The sequence below is a fragment of the Pseudophryne corroboree genome, chromosome 11 (assembly GCF_028390025.1).
Source record: "Pseudophryne corroboree isolate aPseCor3 chromosome 11, aPseCor3.hap2, whole genome shotgun sequence".
Taxonomy (NCBI): Eukaryota; Metazoa; Chordata; class Amphibia; order Anura; family Myobatrachidae; genus Pseudophryne; species Pseudophryne corroboree.
Window position 1 is genome coordinate 253055970 of NC_086454.1, and position 27470 is coordinate 253083439.

Below are 27470 nucleotides of genomic sequence, written 5' to 3' on the forward strand. Positions count from 1 at the left end.
GTGATAGGAATCATGGTGACATCTGATCTTAGGATTTTGCACCCACCGCTGCTACTCGAAGCAAGTTGAATACTTAATTATCAGGGGTCTCCCTATCCCCAATAAATAACATGATAAATAAGCTCCCATATGATCTCCTGTAAGAGAGACAGAATTGCTTAACATCAGGTACTGTTCTGCTATCTATGCCAGTTCCTTGATGAAATTGTCTGCACTTTCTTTGCTTTAAATTCTATTGCAATTTGAATCTGCATTTTACTATTACAGTTACGTCATTTTAATAAGGAGTTATATTAATTGGTTTTAAGTAACGAATGATTCTGAAAGTGTTTTTGCTAATTTAAGTGTGAAGTCTTACTGTATTCTGTATTCTGTATCAGATAGCTAGGGTGCGTTTTTGCATCCCTGCGATCAGGTAGTCGCCGCCTACAGGGGGAGAGGATATCGCTGTGCAGGGGAGCAATCGTATGTGTAGGAGAGCGTCTCTGCACAGACCAAGTCTTACTCTTCCAGTGCGATGATCGTTGCCGTAACTGACGTCAGAAACCCTCCCTTCAAACGCTTGGTTCCTTCTGCATTTCTCTGGACACTTCTTAAAAATGGTCATTTGACACCCAGTTGCCTCTTCCTGTCAGGCACCATGCGATCATCCATGCGATCGCTTTTCTCGTACCATCCCGTCACTGCCCGGCGATCCCCGTTGCTGCGGACCGACACGCCTGTGCATTGCGGTGCATACGCATGCGCAGTTCAGACCTGATCGCAGGCTGTACGAAAATGCAGCCTAGAGATCAGATGTGAATTAGGCCTTCTGTCTTTTTCTTGAAGACAACACAAGGGAGTATAAATCCCCCAAAAATGATATAATAAGCAATAATAAATAGCCTGGTCCACAATAACCATTCTATCATAGAAAGGCTAATATCAAAGGCAAAAAAAGTACCTAATCTATAGTACAGTACAGTACGTATACCTGCATACAGTGTATATATTTGCTAAAGCTGTATGTGAGATAGTATAGGTATATACAGTAGGTCAGCTATTTGTTTATGGCAAAGTCATACTATATTCAAATTCAGTGGGAGTGGAAAAACATTAAAGTGAACAAAAGCAATAACATTGATCCCTGCTGTTTTTTTAAACAGAATCCTTAGTCTATGTGGCATATCCTATTAGCATCAGTGAATAGGTGCACTAGTGGCTAACCAATTAGTCCCAATAATACATGGGATTGGGAATTTATCCCTGATCCCATGTGTGTTCGCGTGGCAGTGGGTCCATTTTTTCCGCCAATAAAAATGGCCTCTAATTGGACACCAGGGGCAATATTATTTACTAATATTCGTGTTTGAGTCGGTTTGTGTAGTGTTTAAACTCGTTTTGTATCGGGTGCATTTTCATGCAACTTTTTGAATCCATATACGCAAAGTTACGAAGCAGTCGACTTTATGGTTGTCGTGTTTTCCGATGTCGATGCCAGTCGTTTTTTTTTGGCACATTTACGGTCGTCATTGTCATTTGCGTACGTGTTTTTGTTGTATTTGCTGTTCTTTTTCCTAAGTTAAACGCTGCAGGGTTTTTTTTTTCCCGCGGCCGCATTTTCACTTTTAGTTTTGATTTTCATCCCCGTCCGTGATTGGTTGTGTTTCAGATGGTAGGAGTGTCTGTGCGCAACCATTTAAATACGCCCCAAACCGTCCGCACCTCGTGGGTTTAGTTAGTGGTGAGGAGGGAGGTTGTGCTGTGGAGGTAGGTGAATTTGTGGTTTGGTGAGGAGTGTTGGTAGCGATTTCTGAGTGTGGTATTGTGTTTGAAAGTCGTCTTGTCATTCTTGTTGTCTTGTATTTTGTGGTTTTGTCTCATTTTTAGTCCAAGTTATTTTTCTTTATAGTCCCAGAGGTGGAGGGTGTGAGTAAGGGGGAGGAGGTTGGTCAGGTGGAGGAGGTGAGTGTTAGTAAGGTTAGTGAGGTGGAGGAGGTGGGTGAGGTTGCTGCAGCAGCCTCAAGTGATAGTAACAGTCAGAGTGCTCCGCAGCCACGCACCACTACTAAGACTGGGCGGAATGTAAAGTTTAGTTTTGCAGAAAATGTGGCATTGGTGCGTGAGCTGATGAAGTATCAGAGGCAGCTATTTGGCCCTGAGTCCGCCAAGGTGCCAACACGGAGGAAGACGGTGTTGTGGGCGAAAGTTGTTGCTGCTGTCAATAGTGAGGGGGTGGTCAAGCGGACGGAGGACACGTGCCACAAACGGTACTATGACATAAAGCGACGTGTCAAGTCCAAAATGGCCAAGGATGCCAAGTCGGCTTGGAAAACCGGTGGTGGGCAGCCCTATATTGCAAGTTATCTGGAGTATGTGGAGTATGAGGAGCCCATGCGGAGTGTAATCCCTCCAGAAGTTGTCTCTGCAACCCATGTCCGGGATTCAGATAGGCCCAGGAAGAATGGTGAGCATGTGTATTTGCATTTACATTCTATGGGGTTTTTTTTGTTTGTTTTTTAAATGTGTGTCATGTGACGTTGCATATTACTCCCATCTTCAAGTGTGTGTCAGCAAATACATTGTTTTGGTTAATGTTTTATACAAAATCCAATGTAACATCTTACTTTATTGTATGTCATGTGTTTTTCAGACAGATATTTTGCATGTGTAGTTTGGACTTGGTGTGTCTCTGAATTGTCCTGCAATAAAGTTTTCCTTTTGTGTGTTTTTATTTTTAATTTGTGACTATGTTTTATATTTAAGTGATCCATGTGCAATGTTTTAAAAATAGTGGTTGTCATGTTAGAGGCTGGAGTACTGGAAAGTGGTTTGGGAACCACTTACATGTGTAATGTCATCTTTAGATAATGTTAATTATTTAATTTGAAAAAACAATATTTTTTTCCCTTGTATTTGTGCCGTGACACCACACTGCAGTGTAATTTTTTTAATAAATTGCTGCATTTTGTTTTTGCTCATATAGTGGTAATGTGTCTTTGGAGTGCCACATCACAGAGCAATTTAAAAATTGCATCTGTAATATTTTTCCTTTCAATACAAAATGTAGTTGTGTGTGTTTTTTTTTTCTTGAACTTGTGGCCTATGTCAGTGTCCTGTACATGTTTTCCTGTGTTGATGTTGCCATAGTGCATATGTGTTTTGGTCAATGTTTTTTTTTAATTTCTGGTCCTTATGTTTGTTTTAAATAAAAACCAAGCATTTCTAAAAGAATAAATGTTTATAAGCACAATGGGTGGATGTATACACAATAGCATGATTTTTTTCCATAATTTATGTTATACAGTGTCTGAAAAAAGCAGTACTACTCGTCGGCCAGTAACTCCTATCACATCTGATGATGATGATGCTGCGGAAGCAGGTAAAGTGTCCATTGTAGTATAGGGTATGCTTGTAAAGGAATGGGCATAACAAAATTGCACTTTCATTAAAAGGTCCATCAAAAGAAGTATGGAGCAGCGGAAGTGGCACTTCTGTAAGACATCACCACAAAAAACCTGTGGCCGAAAAGAAAGCAAGGTCGTATGTCCCGGCACAAACACAGCAGGCTACCCCGCCACAAAGATTATCGTCCGTATGTTCTGTACCCCCACTGCAAATTTTGGACACACCTCCAAGACATCATCTACACTCCCCTCATCTTGATTGTGAGTATCAAACTTAAAAAAATGTGTAAAATGTCAGAACATAATCAAAATCATTCATAACCGCATTAAGTCAAAACACATCAAAAACTAAAATACTTACCGCAGTAAGTAAAAGCTGAAATGGAATCCAAGCTAAATGGCCTTGTCCACATCCAGTAAAGATATGTATGTCCACTTGAGCCACACAGTATGACATTGTGTGTAAGATGCTGCAACAAAAAAGCATGTTGGTTTGTTTGCAAAAAGTAAGGTTGTTTTTCCAAATTTCACATGTGTGCTTGAGGTAACATTGCAAAATACATATAAAAACATTACTATGTTTGTTTGAACAAAGCTATAAGGTAACACATTGTGTATTCCAATGTGTTTTTATGGTGGAGTATGTGTGAGCTACAATAAAACTAAAGTGTTTTCTTTCACAATTAAGTAACCAGACACATTTGCCTCAAACAGGCATATGTATGTATTTAAGCTATGAGTGATGATGTTGCTAGCCAGAATAGTTGAAAGCAACAGTGAATGACATGTGTTCCATGTGTAGTGATTTTTTTACATTTCACAAACATATGGATAGCTAACGGAGATTTGTTTAACATTTCAGCTTCGAGTCCTGGGAACAGCATCCTTCCGCAACAACACCAACACAGTGACATGGAGGAGACAAACATCTTAGAAATGCAGCCATTAATGCAAGGAATGAGCCCCCCAGCACCTGTGAGTACACCACCACAGCAAAGCACACCACCACCACAACACAGCCCAACAACACCAGAAACACAAGGCCCTGATCAGGTGTTTTGGACTATTTGGGCTAGACAGCAGGCCACTAATGAAGATTGCCTGTGTAAGCAGACACAAATGTTTGCAAGCCTCAGATGCATGCACCAACAGCAAACAAGCAGCAGTTCTAGTACGACTACTCCAAATATCACGCCAGTCTCATCACCACCAAGACGCTCCACCAGAGCACGACAACATGACAGTGCTAAAGGCAAAGGACAGGACAAGCAGCCACCCAAAAAAAATGTGAAAAAAAAGTTAGACATTTGTGATAAGTAACTCAAAATAGTTAACAAGTGTTTTTGTTGCTAAAAAAATATAACACTTAGCTCCTTGACACTTTTTTCAACATCATTAATTATAAGTGGTACAAACAAAAACCTAAAATTTTTACGCTCATTTATTCATTACCATTTTTTTTTTGTATTGGAGGAGGGAAATGTTGTTGGAGCCACACATACATGTTAGCAGGAAGTAAACTGACCACTTGATTTTTTTCTAATCATTACTCTTTCTAGATTCCAATCATTCTCTTTGCCTGCAGATACAATAATTGCCAGCCAGGCAGAATGTCTTTAGCAGGAAGTAAACTGACCACTTGATTTTTTTCTAATCATTACTCTTTCTAGATTCCAATCATTCTCTTTGCCTGCAGACAATCCAAATTACAATGTTATTGATACATATTTTAGCTTTCTTATCTATACAACATTACAAGAAGAACACAATTGAGTTGCGTAAAAAGCTTGTAATATGTTGGCTTTGTTTTGTTTGAAAAACATTGTCCAAATGAATGTCAGTATTGTTTGGACATGTTTGTGTATGTTAAAAATTAGTAAGAATGTTTTTACACATGATGCTGAAACAAACAAATATGTACTTTTACTACAAAAAACAACAAATGTGTATAATAATGTATATGTGTGGCAAACTGTGTATTTACTTACACATCATCAAGTTTACAGCATCAAACATTAGGAAATAAAATTTTCCTGATTACAGTAAGTTTGTGAGTCTTAAATATGATGGTGCATCACACATAGGGACACATGTATTCCTCGTGGCTAACATATTATATGTTGAGGAATGTTTTTTGGGAACACAGGTTCTCAAACTCGGCCCTCAGGTCTCCTCACAGAATCACAAGTGACATAATTAGCTCCACCTGTGAACCTTTTAACATATGTCTATGAGTAATTCATACACCTGTGCTTCTACTGGGTTACGTGAAAAACATGCACTGTGTGTGGTCCTGAGGGCCGAGTTTGTGAACCTGTGCATTAGGACGTTACACACAATGATAAAGTGAAATACTAAATGGATGATGTGGGCTTGTAAGAAATTAGCACTGCAAGTTTACGATCACTTATCCAGACTTAATGCATGCCACTCATAATCTGTTGTTTTGAGATTAAAAATACACACAATACACATGCGACATTTGTTTTTCATATAGCGAGGGTATGTTTGTATGTATCAAGGAGACAGACACTTTCTGAGTAATGGTTTTTGAGGAAAAAGGAAAAACATCTATTTATGATTAGACAACAAATGAAATAAGCAAACCAAGCTTACCTTAGAAATAGCGATTGATGATCTGTTGCCTAACCTGCCTCCCTACATCAGTACTCCAAGTATCACCAGATGTCTCTAATTCCTCTGCTTGCTGGCTGATTTCTTCCTCCTCCTCCTCAACAAGTGGCAGATGTTGTTGCAAACACATGTTATGAAGAAAGCAGCAGCAGAACACAATTTGAGTCACCTTGGAGGGACTATACAACAAAAGGCCACCAGACTTATCCAGACACCGAAACCTAGATTTCAGCACACCAAAACATCTTTCTATCACATTCCGCGTGTACTTATGTGCATGATTGTAATTGTGTTCAGCAGGGGTAACAGGTCGGGACAATGGAGTTAGAAGCCAAGAGAAACAGCCATATCCTCAATCACTTAAAAGAGAGATATAGTAACGTGATTCATGTTAAGATACAGCAACACATAAGTAACACACTGTGGGGCAGATGTATTAACCTGTAGAAGGCATAAGGAAGTGAAAAACCAGTGATATGTGCAAGGTAATAAAGGCAGCAGACAATCTGTTCCTAAATGTTAATTTACATATTGGAGCTGATTGGCTGGTGCCTTTATCACCTTCCACAGATTACTGGTTTCTCACTTCCTTATGCCTTCTACAGGTTAATACATCTGCACCTGTATTTGGACAAAGTATACGCAGGCCTATACATATCAAACTACATACCCAGCAGCCATCCATCTGGCATTTGTCAGTCCTCAAACTTATCAAAGAGGGACAACTGACTGAGGATGAAGGAGTCATGGCAGCCCCCAGGGTAACCAGCAACAACACTCATTATTTTGAGATTTGCATCACAAACCACCTGCACATTTGTGGAGTGTTCGAAATGGCTGTTTGTATATATGTGCTGCCTGCCCCTAGGTGGTCTCAGCTGAATGTGTGTGCAATCTATGGCTCCAAGCACATTGGGCATGCCAGCCAGCTCATAGAAATCTACCCTGACGGCATGCCACTGAGACTCCTGGGTAGGGAAGCAGATTGAGGCCTCGATGTGGGGCTGCAAAACAGCCAAAACCTGTGTGTACATTTTAAATAACAATAAACATGAGATTTTAGGACAGAACAAGCCACCGAGAAATTAAAACAAACACAAAACAGAAGAGGTCGTTAGGTATACATCAACTGTGTTAAGATTCTGGAAAATGAGGGCTGTGAGATTCCTATGCATCCCCAGACACAGCCTGAAAGCTGCCAGTAGCCAGAAAGTGCAACACAGCCAGGAGTTTGTGCAGGCCTGAGACAGGGCGAGAGCGTGCTGTCTCAGGGTCTAAGCCCAGTTTGACAAGGTCATACAGACGGAAAATGTTGTAAAAAACGAGGCCTGCGCTGCCTCCGCGGAACCTGTACAACCTGCTGACCATGTTCAGTTTCTTGGCCCTGGGTACTTACAGGCTGATGTCTGAGTCTGAGGAAACCCACAGCACATAAAAGATCACTGGCCCACAGTCCTGCTGCCATTTCTGAGTGTAGGTGTATTGAAATGGGCCTAACATCCTTTTATAGGCATCCTAATTCTATCGCGAGACTCGGATTCTATATAAGGAGCCGCGCGTCGCCGCCATTTTCACACGTGCATTGAGATTCATAGGGAGAGAACGTGGCTGGCGTCCTCTCCGTTTATAGAGAAGAGAGTGAGACAGTAGAGAGAGACACAGTAGTAATTTTGGGGAGCATTAGGAGGAGTACTAGTTACTTGCTGAAGTGATAGATAGTGTGACTGTATATTATCTGACTTGTGGGGGAGACACTGACAGTGGGGAGCAGTTAGAGTCTGAGAGCAGGACTCAGGAGTACATATAACGTACAGTGCACACTTTTGCTGCCAGAGTGCCACACTGCCATTGTGACCACACTGACCACCAGTATAATATATATTGTGATTGTCTGCTTAGGAGTACTACTTGCAAGTTGCTGATAGTGTGACCAGTGACCTGACCACCAGTCACCACCAGTTTAATATATATATATATATAATTGTATATAATATATATATAATATTGTATACCACCTACCCTTTTTTTTTTTTTTTCTTTCTTCTTTATACATACTACTATAGTAGCTTACTGTAGCAGTCTGCGGTGCTGCTGAGCTGACTGTGTCCAGCAGGTCCGTCATCAGTCATTACATAATAAATATATATACCTGTCCGGCTGCAGTACTAGTGATATTATATATATATATATATTGATTTCATCTCATTATCATCCAGTCTATATTAGCAGCAGACACAGTACGGTAGTCCACGGCTGTAGCTACCTCTGTGTCGGCAGTCGCTCGTCCATCCATAATTGTATACCACCTACCCGTGGTTTTTTTTTTTCTTTCTTCTTTATACATACTACTATAATAGCTTACTGTAGCAGTCTGCGGTGCTGCTGAGCTGACAGTGTCCAGCAGGTCCGTCATCAGTCATTACATAATAAATATATATACCTGTCCGGCTGCAGTACTAGTGATATTATATATATATATATATATATATATATATATATATTGATTTCATCTCATTATCATCCAGTCTATATTAGCAGCAGACACAGTACGGTAGTCCACGGCTGTAGCTACCTCTGTGTCGGCAGTCGCTCGTCCATCCATAATTGTATACCACCTACCCGTGTTTTTCTTTTTTTTCTTTCTTCTTTATACATACTACTATAGTAGCTTACTGTAGCAGTCTGCGGTGCTGCTGAGCTGACAGTGTCCAGCAGGTCCGTCATCAGTCATTACATAATAAATATATATACCTGTCCGGCTGCAGTACTAGTGATATTATATATATATATATATATATTGATTTCATCTCATTATCATCCAGTCTATATTAGCAGCAGACACAGTACGGTAGTCCACGGCTGTAGCTACCTCTGTGTCGGCAGTCGCTCGTCCATCCATAATTGTATACCACCTACCCGTGTTTTTTTTTTTTTCTTTCTTCTTTATACATACTACTATAGTAGCTTACTGTAGCAGTCTGCGGTACTGCTGAGCTGACAGTGTCCAGCAGGTCCGTCATCAGTCATTACATAATAAATATATATACCTGTCCGGCTGCAGTACTAGTGATATTATATATATATATATATATATATTGATTTCATCTCATTATCATCCAGTCTATATTAGCAGCAGACACAGTACGGTAGTCCACGGCTGTAGCTACCTCTGTGTCGGCAGTCGCTCGTCCATCCATAATTGTATACCACCTACCCGTGGTTTTTTTTTTCTTTCTTCTTTATACATACTACTATAGTAGCTTACTGTAGCAGTCTGCGGTGTTGCTGAGCTGACAGTGTCCAGCAGGTCCGTCATCAGTCATTACATAATAAATATATATACCTGTCCGGCTGCAGTACTAGTGATATTATATATATATATATATATTGATTTCATCTCATTATCATCCAGTCTATATTAGCAGCAGACACAGTACGGTAGTCCACGGCTGTAGCTACCTCTGTGTCGGCAGTCGCTCGTCCATCCATAATTGTATACCACCTACCCGTGGTTTTTTTTTTTTTCTTTCTTCTTTATACATACTACTATAGTAGCTTACTGTAGCAGTCTGCGGTGCTGCTGAGCTGACAGTGTCCAGCAGGTCCGTCATCAGTCATTACATAATAAATATATCTACCTGTCCGGCTGCAGTACTAGTGTGATATATATATTGATTTCATCTCATTATCATCCAGTCTATATTAGCAGCAGACACAGTACGGTAGTCCACGGCTGTAGCTACCTCTGTGTCGGCAGTCGCTCGTCCATCCATAAGTATACTAGTATCCATCCATCTCCATTGTTTACCTGAGGTGCCTTTTAGTTGTGCCTATTAAAATATGGAGAACAAAAATGTTGAGGTTCCAAAATTAGGGAAAGATCAAGATCCACTTCCACCTCGTGCTGAAGCTGCTGCCACTAGTCATGGCCGAGACGAGGAAATGCCAGCAACGTCGTCTGCCAAGGCCGATGCCCAATGTCATAGTACAGAGCATGTAAAATCCAAAACACCAAATATCAGTAAAAAAAGGACTCCAAAATCTAAAATAAAATTGTCGGAGGAGAAGCGTAAACTTGCCAATATGCCATTTACCACACGGAGTGGCAAGGAACGGCTGAGGCCCTGGCCTATGTTCATGGCTAGTGGTTCAGCTTCACATGAGGATGGAAGCACTCAGCCTCTCGCTAGAAAACTGAAAAGACTCAAGCTGGCAAAAGCACCGCAAAGAACTGTGCGTTCTTCGAAATCCCAAATCCACAAGGAGAGTCCAATTGTGTCGGTTGCGATGCCTGACCTTCCCAACACTGGACGTGAAGAGCATGCGCCTTCCACCATTTGCACGCCCCCTGCAAGTGCTGGAAGTAGCACCCGCAGTCCAGTTCCTGATAGTCAGATTGAAGATGTCAGTGTTGAAGTACACCAGGATGAGGAGGATATGGGTGTTGCTGGCGCTGGGGAGGAAATTGACAAGGAGAATTCTGATGGTGAGGTGGTTTGTTTAAGTCAGGCACCCGGGGAGACACCTGTTGTCCGTGGGAGGAATAGGGCCGTTGACATGCCTGGTGAAAATACCAAAAAAATCAGCTCTTCTGTGTGGAAGTATTTCACCAGAAATGCGGACAACATTTGTCAAGCCGTGTGTTGCCTTTGTCAAGCTGTAATAAGTAGGGGTAAGGACGTTAACCACCTCGGAACATCCTCCCTTATACGTCACCTGCAGCGCATTCATAATAAGTCAGTGACAAGTTCAAAAACTTTGGGCGACAGCGGAAGCAGTCCACTGACCAGTAAATCCCTTCCTCTTGTAACCAAGCTCACGCAAACCACCCCACCAACTCCCTCAGTCTCAATTTCCTCCTTCCCCCGGAATGCCAATAGTCCTGCATGCCATGTCACTGGCAATTCTGACGAGTCCTCTCCTGCCTGGGATTCCTCCGATGCATCCTTGCGTGTAACGCCTACTGCTGCTGGCGCTGCTGTTGTTGCTGCTGGGAGTCGATGGTCATCCCAGAGGGGAAGTCGTAAGCCCACTTTTACTACTTCCACCAAGCAATTGACTGTCCAACAGTCCTTTGCGAGGAAGATGAAATATCACAGCAGTCATCCTGTTGCAAAGCGGATAACTGAGGCCTTGACAACTATGTTGGTGTTAGACGTGCGTCCGGTATCCGCCGTTAGTTCACAGGGAACAAGACAATTTCTTGAGGCAGTGTGCCCCCGTTACCAAATACCATCTAGGTTTCACTTCTCTAGGCAGGCGATACCGAGAATGTACACGGACATCAGAAAAAGACTCACCAGTGTCCTAAAAAATGCAGTTGTACCCAATGTCCCCTTAACCACGGACATGTGGACAAGTGGAGCAGGGCAGGGTCAGGACTATATGACTGTGACAGCCCACTGGGTAGATGTATGGACTCCCGCCGCAAGAACAGCAGCGGCGGCACCAGTAGCAGCATCTCGCAAACGCCAACTCTTTCCTAGGCAGGCTACGCTTTGTATCACCGGTTTCCAGAATACGCACACAGCTGAAAACCTCTTACGGCAACTGAGGAAGATCATCGCGGAATGGCTTACCCCAATTGGATTCTCCTGTGGATTTGTGGCACCGGACAACGCCAGCAATATTGTGTGTGCATTAAATATGGGCAAATTCCAGCACGTCCCATGTTTTGCACATACCTTGAATTTGGTGGTGCAGAATTTTTTAAAAAACGACAGGGGCGTGCAAGAGATGCTGTCGGTGGCCAGAAGAATTGCGGGACACTTTCGGCGTACAGGCACCACGTACAGAAGACTGGAGCACCACCAAAAACGCCTGAACCTGCCCTGCCATCATCTGAAGCAAGAAGTGGTAACGAGGTGGAATTCAACCCTCTATATGCTTCAGAGGTTGGAGAAGCAGCAAAAGGCCATTCAAGCCTATACAATTGAGCACGATATAGGAGGTGGAATGTACCTGTCTCAAGCGCAGTGGAGAATGATTTCAACGTTGTGCAAGGTTCTGCAACCTTTTGAACTTGCCACACGTGAAGTCAGTTCAGACACTGCCAGCCTGAGTCAGGTCATTCCCCTCATCAGGCTTTTGCAGAAGAAGCTGGAGGCATTGAAGGAGGAGCTAAAAGGGAGCGATTCCGCTAGGCATGTGGGACTTGTGGATGGAGCCCTTAATTTGCTTAACAAGGATTCACGGGTGGTCAATCTGTTGAAATCAGAGCACTACATTTTGGCCACCGTGCTCGATCCTAGATTTAAAACCTACCTTGGATCTCTCTTTCCGGCAGACACAAGTCTGCTGGGGTTCAAAGACCTGCTGGTGACAAAATTGTCAAGTCAAGCGGAACGCGACCTGTCAACATCTCCTCCTTCACATTCTCCCGCAACTGGGGGTGCGAGGAAAAGGCTCAGAATTCCGAGCCCACCCGCTGGCGGTGATGCAGGGCAGTCTGGAGCGACTGCTGATGCTGACATCTGGTCCGGACTGAAGGACCTGCCAACGATTACGGACATGTCGTCTACTGTCACTGCATATGATTCTCTCACCATTGAAAGAATGGTGGAGGATTATATGAGTGACCGCATCCAAGTAGGCACTTCAGACAGTCCGTACTTATACTGGCAGGAAAAAGAGGCAATTTGGAGGCCCTTGCACAAACTGGCTTTATTCTACCTAAGTTGCCCTCCCACAAGTGTGTACTCCGAAAGAGTGTTTAGTGCCGCCGCTCACCTTGTCAGCAATCTGCGTACGAGGTTACTTCCAGAAAATGTGGAGAAGATGATGTTCATTAAAATGAATTATAATCAATTCCTCCGTGGAGACATTGACCAGCAGCAATTGCCTCCACAAAGTACACAGGGAGCTGAGATGGTGGATTCCAGTGGGGACGAATTGATAATCTGTGAGGAGCGGGATGTACACGGTGATATATCGGAGGATGATGATGAGGTGGACATCTTGCCTCTGTAGAGCCAGTTTGTGCAAGGAGAGATTAATTGCTTCTTTTTCGGTGGGGGTCCAAACCAACCCGTCATTTCAGTCACAGTCGTGTGGCAGACCCTGTCACTGAAATGATGGGTTGGTTAAAGTGTGCATGTCCTGTTTATACAACATAAGGGTGGGTGGGAGGGCCCAAGGACAATTCCATCTTGCACCTCTTTTTTCTTTCATTTTTATTTGCGTCATGTGCTGTTTGGGGAGTGTTTTTTGGAAGGGCCATCCTGCGTGACACTGCAGTGCCACTCCTAGATGGGCCAGGTGTTTGTGTCGGCCACTAGGGTCGCTTAGCTTAGCCATCCAGCGACCTCGGTGCAAATTTTAGGACTAAAAATAATATTGTGAGGTGTGAGGTATTCAGAATAGACTGAAAATGAGTGGAAATTATGGTTTTTGAGGTTAATAATACTTTGGGATCAAAATGACCCCCAAATTCTATGATTTAAGCTGTTTTTAGGGTTTTTTGAAAAAAACACCCGAATCCAAAACACACCCGTCCCGAATCCGACAAAAAAAATTCGGTGAGGTTTTGCCAAAACGCGGTCTAACCCAAAACACAGCCGCGGAACCGAACCCAAAACCAAAACACAAAACCCGAAAAATTTCAAGTGCACATCCCTAGTATTTAGAAGTCAGACTGGAGAGGAAAGCAGAATGCAGGTAATCAGTAGGAGTTAGTTGCTGGCTGCAAGAGCTGAAGCACTAGAAGACAATTATACAGGAGCTGGCTTTGACCAGTAGTTCCACGAACAGAGTCTGCTGGTACTGAAGCTGTCTGGAACCTGTGAAGCTAAACTTAGGAACAGATCTGCAGTTAACATGTAACTAAAGGACAGGAACCTGGAGCCAAGGAATGTACTGTAGCCAGGATAAGCAACGTTGCTCAGGGCACTTGTTGAGAGTCAGAACAGTCCATTTATCCCCCTTGCTGAGCGGTCATTGGAGGAATGAATCAGCTGATGGGAGTTGAACATGTGCTTGGTGGAATCATGATCAGCTGACCGCTTGCAACATGGCGACGCCCAGCATCGAGAGATGGCAGGAAGAATCATGGGACACACGCTGGGCAAGTTAGGGTGCACTGCAGGCTGCAAAGCCCACCACGTGGAAGGGCTTTGAAGTGAACCACAGAACTTTTGGGGGGAGGTATGTGACTGTGTGTTATATTCTGGGTTCTGACAGCCCTATATCAGTCTCTGACAACCATCTTTTCAAAACCAAAATAATTGCTATCACAGCTAATTCTAAGAGCTGGCAAAGGAATTCTCTTGTTGATCCTCTGTGTTTGTAATTATGATATATAGAATCACAGCTTCTGTGGAGATCAATCAACAAACATAGACAATTCTTTTAGAAACTCAATAAATGAAAGCTTTACCTTAAAGTTAGTTGTCATAAATTGATGGACCAGCTGAACATAGAAGTCATGGTAAGAAAAAATAACGAAGAAAATGGTGGGACACACCAGGAGTTCAATCACAAATGTAGAAATTTAACATGCTTATGTTGAGCAGTCAATAGACAATTACTACTCAGTAGCCCTAATGCCAATACTCATTCCCTTAATAAAGTTTAGCAAAAGATAAGAATCAAGACCGCACAATGAAATACATGTTTTAAGTGTTGTGATCAGACAATAGTCCTAGGATTCAGGGGTACATTTACTAAGCAGTGATAAGAACGGAGAAGTGAGCAAGTGGAGAAATTTCCCCATCAACCAATCAGCAGCTCTGTGTCATTTTATGGGCAACTTCTCCACTGGCTCCCTTCTCCGCTCTTATCACTGCTTAGTAAATGTACCCCTCAATCTCTATAATCAACATAGTTACAAATCATAAGTACACCAATGTGTCTTGGGGCATATTATAATGGTTCTGATTTAGACCAGTATATAGATGAGTTTATTTTGGCAATTAGGGGGGGATGTAAGGTGTTACAGTACTTGTATTTCCATTGAGTGTGCATATTATGTGCTGCAGTTACTGTTTGCGTGCGTCCACATCATAATTTTCACTGCTATTAAGCAGACAGGGCACCAAAGTGGTTTTGTAAGTTATGAAATGGTCAGTGGCACTGACTGTTTCACCCACTGTACCTTTTGATTTCACCAGCTCAGGATGGTATTGCCACAGCTCTGTCCAAGGGTTCCTGGCTGTCTGTCTATGCAGAGTTTAAAAAATGTAAATATTTTTTATTGTTGTTGCTATAATTACTTTCTATTGTAGGATGGCGTTAGGGCTCAAGTGCCAATTAACAGCCATAGGTGCCTCTGGGAACTTCTGACCAGTGCATGTGCAGCCTTCCTGCAAGCGCCAGTCAAAGCAACCAAAAGAAGGAGAGTACAGTTCACCAGAGAGGTGAGTTAACATTCTCTCTCTTAGGCAAAAACATTTGAAATACTCGGTAACGGTTGAAGCAGGGCAGGACACTTTAGGATATTTATACAGAGTAACAATACTTCTCCCCAATATATATATATATATACTAGGTGCTTCATCGTGCCCTACGGGCGCTCTTCACACCGTCGCAAGGGGTTACGCCCCCTTAACCCTTGCATGCCTTTCTGGGGTTCAGTATTTGTATTATATGGAGTATTTCCTGCATTCCTTTGTTAGTGGTGAAATATTGCACAATGAAAGAGCGTGCGATGGTGAAGGAGGCGCAGACCCTTGCGACGGCGTGAACAGCACCTGCAGGGCACGATGTACAGAATGTAGTGGGTGCGGGGGGGACTGCGGATGGGGGAGGGTGTTTGTAGATGCTGCGGGTGGAGGGCGGGTGGATGCGGGGGGAGCCCAGATGGGGAAGAGTCGTAAGGTGCTGCAGGTGGGGGAGGGGCAGAGGAGTGGGGGCTGTAGATGGGGGAGGGGTTCAGAGGCACTGCAGGTGGGGGAAGGGCATGGGTGCCATGGGTGGGGGAAGGGCAGGTGCGGGGATGTTGCGGATGGGTGAAGGGTTCCGGAGGTGCTGTGGGATGGGAAGGGGCGGGGGTGCCGGGGATGGGGAAGGGGGTCCAGAGGCGCTGCAGGTGGTGGAGGGGTGGATGCGGGGGTACCATGGGTGGGGGAGGGGTGGGTGAGGGGGGGGGGGCGCAGATGGAGGAGGGTGTCTGCAGATGCTGCGGGTGGAGGGGGGTAGGTGTGGGGGGAGACATATATGAGGGGTGGATGGTGGAGGGGGTCTGGAGGTGCTGTGGGTGGTGAGGGGCGGGGATTGGGAGCCGTGGGTGGTGGAGGGGGTCTGGAGGCACAGAGTGTGGGGTAGGGATGTAGTGTCGCATGTGGTGAAGGGGAAGGTGCGGAGGTGTGGTGCATTGGGGAGGGGTCTGGAGACGCTGCGGGTACTGTACCTGCCAAAAAGGAAGTTGGAGGGTATGCAGTAACAGGGCCAGGACAGGGGTGCCAGGGTCAGAACAGGGGTGACGGGGCCAGGACAGGATTGACAGGCTCAGAACAGGGGTGACGGGGCCAGGACATGGGTGACGGGGCAAGGACAGGGGTGACGGGGCCAGGATAGGGACGACGTGGCCAGGACAGGGGCGATGGGGCCAGGACAGAAATGACAGGGACAGGATAGGGGTGACAGGGCCAGGGTAGGGGCGGCAGAGCCAGGACAGGGGTAACAGGGCCAGGATAGGGTTGACAGGGCAAGCACAGGGGTGACAGGGCCAGGACAGGGGTGACAGGGCCAGGATAAGGGTGAAAGGGCCAGTATAAGGGTGAAAGGTCCAGGATAAGGGTGACAGGGCAAGGCCAGGGGTGACAAAGACAAGACAGAACACTTGGCACGGGAGAGATTGGTATTAGGGACAAAACAGTGGTGACAGACAGATGTGTCTTACCGGAGTCACTGCTGCTGGCTGCTGCTGTTCCACTCCAACCTGTTGGTATCTGCTGCTGGTGGAGACTTGGCATGGCTGACTCTCTCAGGCTGGAGTCCTGCTTCCTCTGCCCGTCCGCATCCCTCCCCCCACTCCTCAGTCACACACCGCGGACCACGCGCAGCTGCCGGGCACTGTGGTAAGGGGAGACTGGGAGTGACTGGTTAGCCCCCAGAAGACGCTACAGCTGGAGGGAGGAGGAAGTCATAGCATGCACGCGGCGCGGACCTCGCGGCTACCGGGCACTGTGGTAAGGGGTGACTGGGAGTGACTGGTTAGCCCCCAGGAGACGCTGCGGCTGGAGGGAGGAGGGGGTCGGAGCCTGCAAGCAGCGCAGACTACTGCAGCGCTGCCCGCCGGCTAAAGTGTGTGAAGGAGCTGGGTGCACCTCACTGCGGGCGGCAGCGCTGCAGCTAGCGGTGGGGTTGCCGGGGCTGGAGATAACAGAGGCAGTACGGAACCTGCACAGCGGCAGGTGCCCCACAAAACTGCAGCTAAGATGCGTGGAGAGTGCTAGAAAGTGACGCTCCTCCGCGCCAGAGAGCCCTTGCTGAGTATGCTGATGTGGGGGGTCAAGCACACAGTGAGCCGGTGCCCGTCTGTCTGTACGGCATACCCCCTCACACACCCCCATACCTCACAACTGTCCCAATTTTCGCAGGACAGTCCCATTTTTTTGGGTCTGTCCCGCTGTCCCACCCGCGGGCCACAGTATCCCGCGGTGGGGGGAGCGGGGCAGTTGGGAAGCACCTGTACTCGCTGTTCTGCTTAGCAGAGCAGCGGTGAATAGACGCTGTGCGCATGCGCACAGTGTCTATTTAGTGGAGACAGAGGGAGAGGGGGCATCAGGGGTTATGGATTAAGGGGGGGGTCTGGCAGCAGAGCCAGATTAAGGGGGGGGCAGGGGGTATGTACCGCAGGCCCCACAGTTTTAGGCGGGCCCCCAGCTGGAGTAGCTCTGTCCCAGCTCTGAAGCTCCCCCGTCCTGCCAGCAACAGCAGCAGCAGCATTGTGCTACAGTCAGCACACGCTGCTGCGTGTTGGCAGGTCTGTGGTGTTGCAGGGAGGCAGCAGCCTCCCTGCTTTCTTCTGCTTGTGCGGGTGTGTAGGGTGGAGTGACCACCCCCTCTGGATTTACCCTAGCTGAAGGGCCAAAATCCCATAAAAAAAAAACCAATTCCTGGAATTTGCATAAGGGGTCGTGGCCACGTGCCCGCAATTAGGCCACACCCCCAAACTCACAGCAGGCACAGCAATGAGATAGGTCCTCCCTGTCTCAAGTGCCCTGGGCCCCCCGGACTCATAATCGGCCCCTGGGGGCATGCCAGCAGCTCACAGAGCGCTGGGCATGCCCCATCACTGATGAAAACGGGGGCGTGGCTCGTGATCGTGGGTCCTCTAACTCTGCCCAGTGTTGTGACTCCACCCAGCGTTAGCAAATGAGCCACAAATTCACAGATCTGGGCTAATATATAGGAGATATATGTGTGTGTGTGTGTGTGTGTGTGTGTGTGTGTTTAACCTTCCAATTAACGCAATATCCAAAGCTATTTATGGTTGACCTATGGATATATTGTAGAGATGAGCGCCTGAAATTTTTCGGGTTTTGTGTTTTGGTTTTGGGTTCGGTTCCGCGGCCGTGTTTTGGGTTCGAACGCGTTTTGGCAAAACCTCACCGAATTTTTTTTGTCGGATTCGGGTGTGTTTTGGATTCGGGGGTCATTTTGATCCCAAAGTATTATTAACCTCAAAAACCATAATTTACACTCATTTTCAGTCTATTCTGAATACCTCACACCTCACAATATTATTTTTAGTCCTAAAATTTGCACCGAGGTCGCTGTGTGAGTAAGATAAGCGACCCTAGTGGCCGACACAAACACCGGGCCCATCTAGGAGTGGCACTGCAGTGTCACGCAGGATGTCCCTTCCAAAAAACCCTCCCCAAACAGCACATGACGCAAAGAAAAAAAGAGGCGCAATGAGGTAGCTGTGTGAGTAAGATTAGCGACCCTAGTGGCCGACACAAACACCGGGCCCATCTAGGAGTGGCACTGCAGTGTCACGCAGGATGTCCCTTCCAAAAAACCCTCCCCAAACAGCACATGACGCAAAGAAAAAAAGAGGCGCAATGAGGTAGCTGTGTGAGTAAGATTAGCGACCCTAGTGGCCGACACAAACACCGGGCCCATCTAGGAGTGGCACTGCAGTGTCACGCAGGATGTCCCTTCCAAAAAACCCTCCCCAAACAGCACATGACGCAAAGAAAAAAAGAGGCGCAATGAGGTAGCTGTGTGAGTAAGATTAGCGACCCTAGTGGCCGACACAAACACCGGGCCCATCTAGGAGTGGCACTGCAGTGTCACGCAGGATGGCCCTTCCAAAAAACCCTCCCCAAACAGCACATGACGCAAAGAAAAAAAGAGGCGCAATGAGGTAGCTGTGTGAGTAAGATTAGCGACCCTAGTGGCCGACACAAACACCGGGCCCATCTAGGAGTGGCACTGCAGTGTCACGCAGGATGGCCCTTCCAAAAAACCCTCCCCAAACAGCACATGACGCAAAGAAAAAAAGAGGCGCAATGAGGTAGCTGTGTGAGTAAGATTAGCGACCCTAGTGGCCGACACAAACACCGGGCCCATCTAGGAGTGGCACTGCAGTGTCACGCAGGATGTCCCTTCCAAAAAACCCTCCCCAAACAGCACATGACGCAAAGAAAAAAAGAGGCGCAATGAGGTAGCTGTGTGAGTAAGATTAGCGACCCTAGTGGCCGACACAAACACCGGGCCCATCTAGGAGTGGCACTGCAGTGTCACGCAGGATGTCCCTTCCAAAAAACCCTCCCCAAACAGCACATGACGCAAAGAAAAAAAGAGGCGCAATGAGGTAGCTGTGTGAGTAAGATTAGCGACCCTAGTGGCCGACACAAACACCGGGCCCATCTAGGAGTGGCACTGCAGTGTCACGCAGGATGTCCCTTCCAAAAAACCCTCCCCAAACAGCACATGACGCAAAGAAAAAAAGAGGCGCAATGAGGTAGCTGACTGTGTGAGTAAGATTAGCGACCCTAGTGGCCGACACAAACACCGGGCCCATCTAGGAGTGGCACTGCAGTGTCACGCAGGATGTCCCTTCCAAAAAAACCCTCCCCAATCAGTACATGATGCAAAGAAAAAGAAAAGAAAAAAGAGGTGCAAGATGGAATTGTCCTTGGGCCCTCCCACCCACCCTTATGTTGTATAAACAAAACAGGACATGCACACTTTAACCAACCCATCATTTCAGTGACAGGGTCTGCCACACGACTGTGACTGATATGACGGGTTGGTTTGGACCCCCCCCAAAAAAGAAGCAATTAATCTCTCCTTGCACAAACTGGCTCTACAGAGGCAAGATGTCCACCTCATCTTCACCCTCCGATATATCACTGTGTACATCCCCCTCCTCACAGATTATCAATTCGTCCCCACTGGAATCCACCATCTCAGCTCCCTGTGTACTTTGTGGAGGCAATTGCTGCTGGTCAATGTCTCCGCGGAGGAATTGATTATAATTCATTTTAATGAACATCATCTTCTCCACATTTTCTGGATGTAACCTCGTACGCCGATTGCTGACAAGGTGAGCGGCGGCACTAAACACTCTTTCGGAGTACACACTTGTGGGAGGGCAACTTAGGTAGAATAAAGCCAGTTTGTGCAAGGGCCTCCAAATTGCCTCTTTTTCCTGCCAGTATAAGTACGGACTGTGTGACGTGCCTACTTGGATGCGGTCACTCATATAATCCTCCACCATTCTATCAATGTTGAGAGAATCATATGCAGTGACAGTAGACGACATGTCCGTAATCGTTGTCAGGTCCTTCAGTCCGAACCAGATGTCAGCATCAGCAGTCGCTCCAGACTGCCCTGCATCACCGCCAGCGGGTGGGCTCGGAATTCTGAGCCTTTTCCTCGCACCCCCAGTTGCGGGAGAATGTGAAGGAGGAGATGTTGACAGGTCGCGTTCCGCTTGACTTGACAATTTTGTCACCAGCAGGTCTTTCAACCCCAGCAGACCTGTGTCTGCCGGAAAGAGAGATCCAAGGTAGGCTTTAAATCTAGGATCGAGCACGGTGGCCAAAATGTAGTGCTCTGATTTCAACAGATTGACCACCCGTGAATCCTTGTTAAGCGAATTAAGGGCTGCATCCACAAGTCCTACATGCCTAGCGGAATCGCTCCCTTTTAGCTCCTTCTTCAATGCCTCCAGCTTCTTCTGCAAAAGCCTGATGAGGGGAATGACCTGACTCAGGCTGGCAGTGTCTGAACTGACTTCACGTGTGGCAAGTTCAAAGGGCATCAGAACCTTGCACAACGTTGAAATCATTCTCCACTGCACTTGAGACAGGTGCATTCCATCTCCTATATCGTGCTCAATTGTATAGGCTTGAATGGCCTTTTGCTGCTCCTCCAACCTCTGAAGCATATAGAGGGTTGAATTCCACCTCGTTACCACTTCTTGCTTCAGATGATGGCAGGGCAGGTTCAGTAGTTTTTGGTGGTGCTCCAGTCTTCTGTACGTGGTGCCTGTACGCCGAAAGTGTCCCGCAATTTTTCTGGCCACCGACAGCATCTCTTGCACGCCCCTGTCGTTTTTTAAAAAATTCTGCACCACCAAATTCAAGGTATGTGCAAAACATGGGACGTGCTGGAATTTGCCCATATTTAATGCACACACAATATTGCTGGCGTTGTCCGATGCCACAAATCCACAGGAGAGTCCAATTGGGGTAAGCCATTCCGCGATGATCTTCCTCAGTTGCCGTAAGAGGTTTTCAGCTGTGTGCGTATTCTGGAAAGCGGTGATACAAAGCGTAGCCTGCCTAGGAAAGAGTTGGCGTTTGCGAGATGCTGCTACTGGTGCCGCCGCTGCTGTTCTTGCGGCGGGAGTCCATACATCTACCCAGTGGGCTGTCACAGTCATATAGTCCTGACCCTGCCCTGCTCCACTTGTCCACATGTCCGTGGTTAAGTGGACATTGGGTACAACTGCATTTTTTAGGAGACTGGTGAGTCTTTTTCTGACGTCCGTGTACATTCTCGGTATCGCCTGCCTAGAGAAGTGGAACCTAGATGGTATTTGGTAACGAGGGCACACTGCCTCAATAAATTGTCTAGTTCCCTGTGAACTAACGGCGGATACCGGACGCACGTCTAACACCAACATAGTTGTCAAGGACTCAGTTATCCGCTTTGCAGTAGGATGACTGCTGTGATATTTCATCTTCCTCGCAAAGGACTGTTGAACAGTCAATTGCTTACTGGAAGTAGTACAAGTGGGCTTACGACTTCCCCTCTGGGATGACCATCGACTCCCAGCGGCAACAACAGCAGCGCCAGCAGCAGTAGGCGTTACACGCAAGGATGCATCGGAGGAATCCCAGGCAGGAGAGGACTCGTCAGACTTGCCAGTGACATGGCCTGCAGGACTATTGGCATTCCTGGGGAAGGAGGAAATTGACACTGAGGGAGTTGGTGGGGTGGTTTGCGTGAGCTTGGTTACAAGAGGAAGGGATTTACTGGTCAGTGGACTGCTTCCGCTGTCACCCAAAGTTTTTGAACTTGTCACTGACTTATTATGAATGCGCTGCAGGTGACGTATAAGGGAGGATGTTCCGAGGTGGTTAACGTCCTTACCCCTACTTATTACAGCTTTACAAAGGGAACACACGGCTTGACACCTGTTGTCCGCATTTCTGGTGAAATACCTCCACACCGAAGAGCTGATTTTTTTGGTATTTTCACCTGGCATGTCACCGGCCATATTCCTCCCACGGACAACAGGTGTCTCCCCGGGTGCCTGACTTAAACAAACCACCTCACCATCAGAATCCTCCTGGTCAATTTCCTCCCCAGCGCCAGCAACACCCATATCCTCCTCATCCTGGTGTACTTCAACACTGACATCTTCAATCTGACTATCAGGAACTGGACTGCGGGTGCTCCTTCCAGCACTTGCAGGGGGCGTGCAAATGGTGGAAGGCGCATGCTCTTCACGTCCAGTGTTGGGAAGGTCAGGCATCGCAACCGACACAATTGGACTCTCCTTGTGGATTTGGGATTTCAAAGAACGCACAGTTCTTTGCGGTGCTTTTGCCAGCTTGAGTCTTTTCAGTTTTCTAGCGAGAGGCTGAGTGCTTCCATCCTCATGTGAAGCTGAACCACTAGCCATGAACATAGGCCAGGGCCTCAGCCGTTCCTTGCCACTCCGTGTGGTAAATGGCATATTGGCAAGTTTACGCTTCTCCTCCGACAATTTTATTTTAGGTTTTGGAGTCCTTTTTTTACTGATATTTGGTGTTTTGGTTTTGACATGCTCTGTACTATGCCATTGGGCATCGGCCTTGGCAGACGACGTTGCTGGCATTTCATCGTCTCGGCCATGACTAGTGGCAGCAGCTTCAGCACGAGGTGGAAGTGGATCTTGATCTTTCCCTAATTTTGGAACCTCAACATTTTTGTTCTCCATATTTTAATAGGCACAACTAAAAGGCACCTCAGGTAAACAATGGAGATGGATGGATTGGATACTAGTATACAATTATGGACGGGCTGCCGAGTGCCGACACAGAGGTAGCCACAGCCGTGAACTACCGCACTGTACTGTGTCTGCTGCTAATATATAGACTGGTTGATAAAGAGATAGTATACTCGTAACTAGTATGTATGTATAAAGAAAGAAAAAAAAACCACGGTTAGGTGGTATATACAATTATGGACGGGCTGCCGAGTGCCGACACAGAGGTAGCCACAGCCGTGAACTACCGCACTGTACTGTGTCTGCTGCTAATATATAGACTGGTTGATAAAGAGATAGTATACTCGTAACTAGTATGTATGTATAAAGAAAGAAAAAAAAACCACGGTTAGGTGGTATATACAATTATGGATGGGCTGCCGAGTGCCGACACAGAGGTAGCCACAGCCGTGAACTACCGCACTGTACTGTGTCTGCTGCTAATATATAGACTGGTTGATAAAGAGATAGCATACTCGTAACTAGTATGTATGTATAAAGAAAGAAAAAAAAACCACGGTTAGGTGGTATATACAATTATGGACGGGCTGCCGAGTGCCGACACAGAGGTAGCCACAGCCGTGAACTACCGCACTGTACTGTGTCTGCTGCTAATATATAGACTGGTTGATAAAGAGATAGTATACTCGTAACTAGTATGTATGTATAAAGAAAGAAAAAAAAACCACGGTTAGGTGGTATATACAATTATGGACGGGCTGCCGAGTGCCGACACAGAGGTAGCCACAGCCGTGAACTACCGCACTGTACTGTGTCTGCTGCTAATATATAGACTGGTTGATAAAGAGATAGTATACTCGTAACTAGTATGTATGTATAAAGAAAGAAAAAAAAACCACGGTTAGGTGGTATATACAATTATGGACGGGCTGCCGAGTGCCGACACAGAGGTAGCCACAGCCGTGAACTACCGCACTGTACTGTGTCTGCTGCTAATATATAGACTGGTTGATAAAGAGATAGTATACTCGTAACTAGTATGTATGTATAAAGAAAGAAAAAAAAAACACGGTTAGGTGGTATATACAATTATGGACGGGCTGCCGAGTGCCGACACAGAGGTAGCCACAGCCGTGAACTACCGCACTGTACTGTGTCTGCTGCTAATATATAGACTGGTTGATAAAGAGATAGTATACTCGTAACTAGTATGTATGTATAAAGAAAGAAAAAAAAACCACGGTTAGGTGGTATATACAATTATGGACGGGCTGCCGAGTGCCGACACAGAGGTAGCCACAGCCGTGAACTACCGCACTGTACTGTGTCTGCTGCTAATATATAGACTGGTTGATAAAGAGATAGTATACTCGTAACTAGTATGTATGTATAAAGAAAGAAAAAAAAACCACGGTTAGGTGGTATATACAATTATGGACGGGCTGCCGAGTGCCGACACAGAGGTAGCCACAGCCGTGAACTACCGCACTGTACTGTGTCTGCTGCTAATATATAGACTGGTTGATAAAGAGATAGTATACTCGTAACTAGTATGTATGTATAAAGAAAGAAAAAAAAACCACGGTTAGGTGGTATATACAATTATGGACGGGCTGCCGAGTGCCGACACAGAGGTAGCCACAGCCGTGAACTACCGCACTGTACTGTGTCTGCTGCTAATATAGACTGGTTGATAAAGAGATAGTATACTCGTAACTAGTATGTATGTATAAAGAAAGAAAAAAAAACCACGGTTAGGTGGTATATACAATTATGGACGGGCTGCCGAGTGCCGACACAGAGGTAGCCACAGCCGTGAACTACCGCACTGTACTGTGTCTGCTGCTAATATATAGACTGGTTGATAAAGAGATAGTATACTCGTAACTAGTATGTATGTATAAAGAAAGAAAAAAAAACCACGGTTAGGTGGTATATACAATTATGGACGGGCTGCCGAGTGCCGACACAGAGGTAGCCACAGCCGTGAACTACCGCACTGTACTGTGTCTGCTGCTAATATAGACTGGTTGATAAAGAGATAGTATACTACTAATATTATATACTGGTGGTCAGGTCACTGGTCACTAGTCACACTGGCAGTGGCACTCCTGCAGCAAAAGTGTGCACTGTTTAATTTTAATATAATATTATGTACTCCTGGCTCCTGCTATAACCTATAACTGGCACTGCAGTAGTGCTCCCATGTCTCCCCCACAATTATAAGCTGTGTGAGCTGAGCAGTCAGACAGATATATAATATATATAGATGATGCAGCACACTGGCCTGAGCCTGAGCAGTGCACACAGATATGGTATGTGACTGACTGAGTCACTGTGTGTATCGCTTTTTTCAGGCAGAGAACGGATATATTAAATAAACTGCACTGTGTGTCTGGTGGTCACTCACTATATAATATATTATGTACTCCTGGCTCCTGCTATAACCTATAACTGGCACTGCAGTAGTGCTCCCCAGTCTCCCCCACAATTATAAGCTGTGTGAGCTGAGCAGTCAGACAGATATATAATATTATATATAGATAATAGATGATGCAGCACACTGGCCTGAGCCTGAGCAGTGCACACAGATATGGTATGTGACTGAGTCACTGTGTGCTGTGTATCGCTTTTTTCAGGCAGAGAACGGATTATAAATAAAAGTGGTGGTCAGTCACTGGTCACTATCAGCAAAACTCTGCACTGTACACTACTGAGTACTCCTAATGCTCCCCAAAATTAGTAAATCAAGTGTCTAAACGGAGAGGACGCCAGCCACGTCCTCTCCCTATCAATCTCAATGCACGTGTGAAAATGGCGGCGACGCGCGGCTCCTTATATAGAATCCGAGTCTCGCGATAGAATCCGAGCCTCGCGAGAATCCGACAGCGTCATGATGACGTTCGGGCGCGCTCGGGTTAACCGAGCAAGGCGGGAAGATCCGAGTCGCTCGGACCCGTGAAAAAAAACATGAAGTTCGGGCGGGTTCGGATTCAGAGAAACCGAACCCGCTCATCTCTAATATATTGTCCAATTCATTACCATGATGGTGCACTTGAAACTAAAATAAACTCTGCTCTATAGATACAGTAGTTAGGAAATACTCTTTGCTTGAATTAAAATAGATAAATGTATGTGTTTCTCTATGGTAGCCTATTTATTAAACTCAAAATTGCTTTGATTTAGAGTATTAGTGCTATATAGGAAAATAGGTATTTCAGCATTCTATAGGGATTGTTATAATATACTGTAATTGATTTACTTAATTCAGAAAGATTTATCTTTTTGGAGCTTGGCCCCATTAGTTGTCAGAGGGCCTGATTAAGGCTTGTTAACAAAGCAAATAAGCACATAACTGGTCAAAACTAGAGATGTGCACCGGAAATTTTTCGGGTTTTGGGTTTTGTGTTTTGGTTTTGGATTCGGTTCCGCGGCCGTGTTTTGGATTCGGACGCGTTTTGGCAAAACCTCCCGGAATTTTTTTTGTCAGATTCGGGTGTGTTTTGGATTCGGGTGTTTTTTTACAAAAAACCCTCAAAAACAGCTTAAATCATAGAATTTGGGGGTCATTTTGATCCCATAGTATTATTAGCCTCAATAACCATAATTTCCACTCATTTCCAGTCTATTCTGACCACCTCACACATTATTTTTAGTCCTAAAATTTGCACCGAGGTCGCTGGATGGCTAAGATAAGCGACCCAAGTGGCCGACACAAACACTTGGTCCATCTAGGAGTGGCACTGCAGTGTCAGACAGGATGGCAGATTTAAAAAATAGTCCCCAAACAGCACATGATGCAAAGAAAAAAAGAGGTGCAATGAGGTAGCTGTGTGACTAAGTTAAGCGACCCAAGTGGCCGACACAAACACCTGGCCCATCTAGGAGTGGCACTGCAGTTTTCTAGCGAGATTATGAGTGCTTCCATCCTCATGTGAATCTGAACTAGCCATGAACATAGGCCAGGGCCTCAGCCGTTCCTTGCCACTTCATGTCGTAAATGGCATATTGGCAACTTTACGCTTCTCATCAGATTGGATTGGATTGGATTTTAC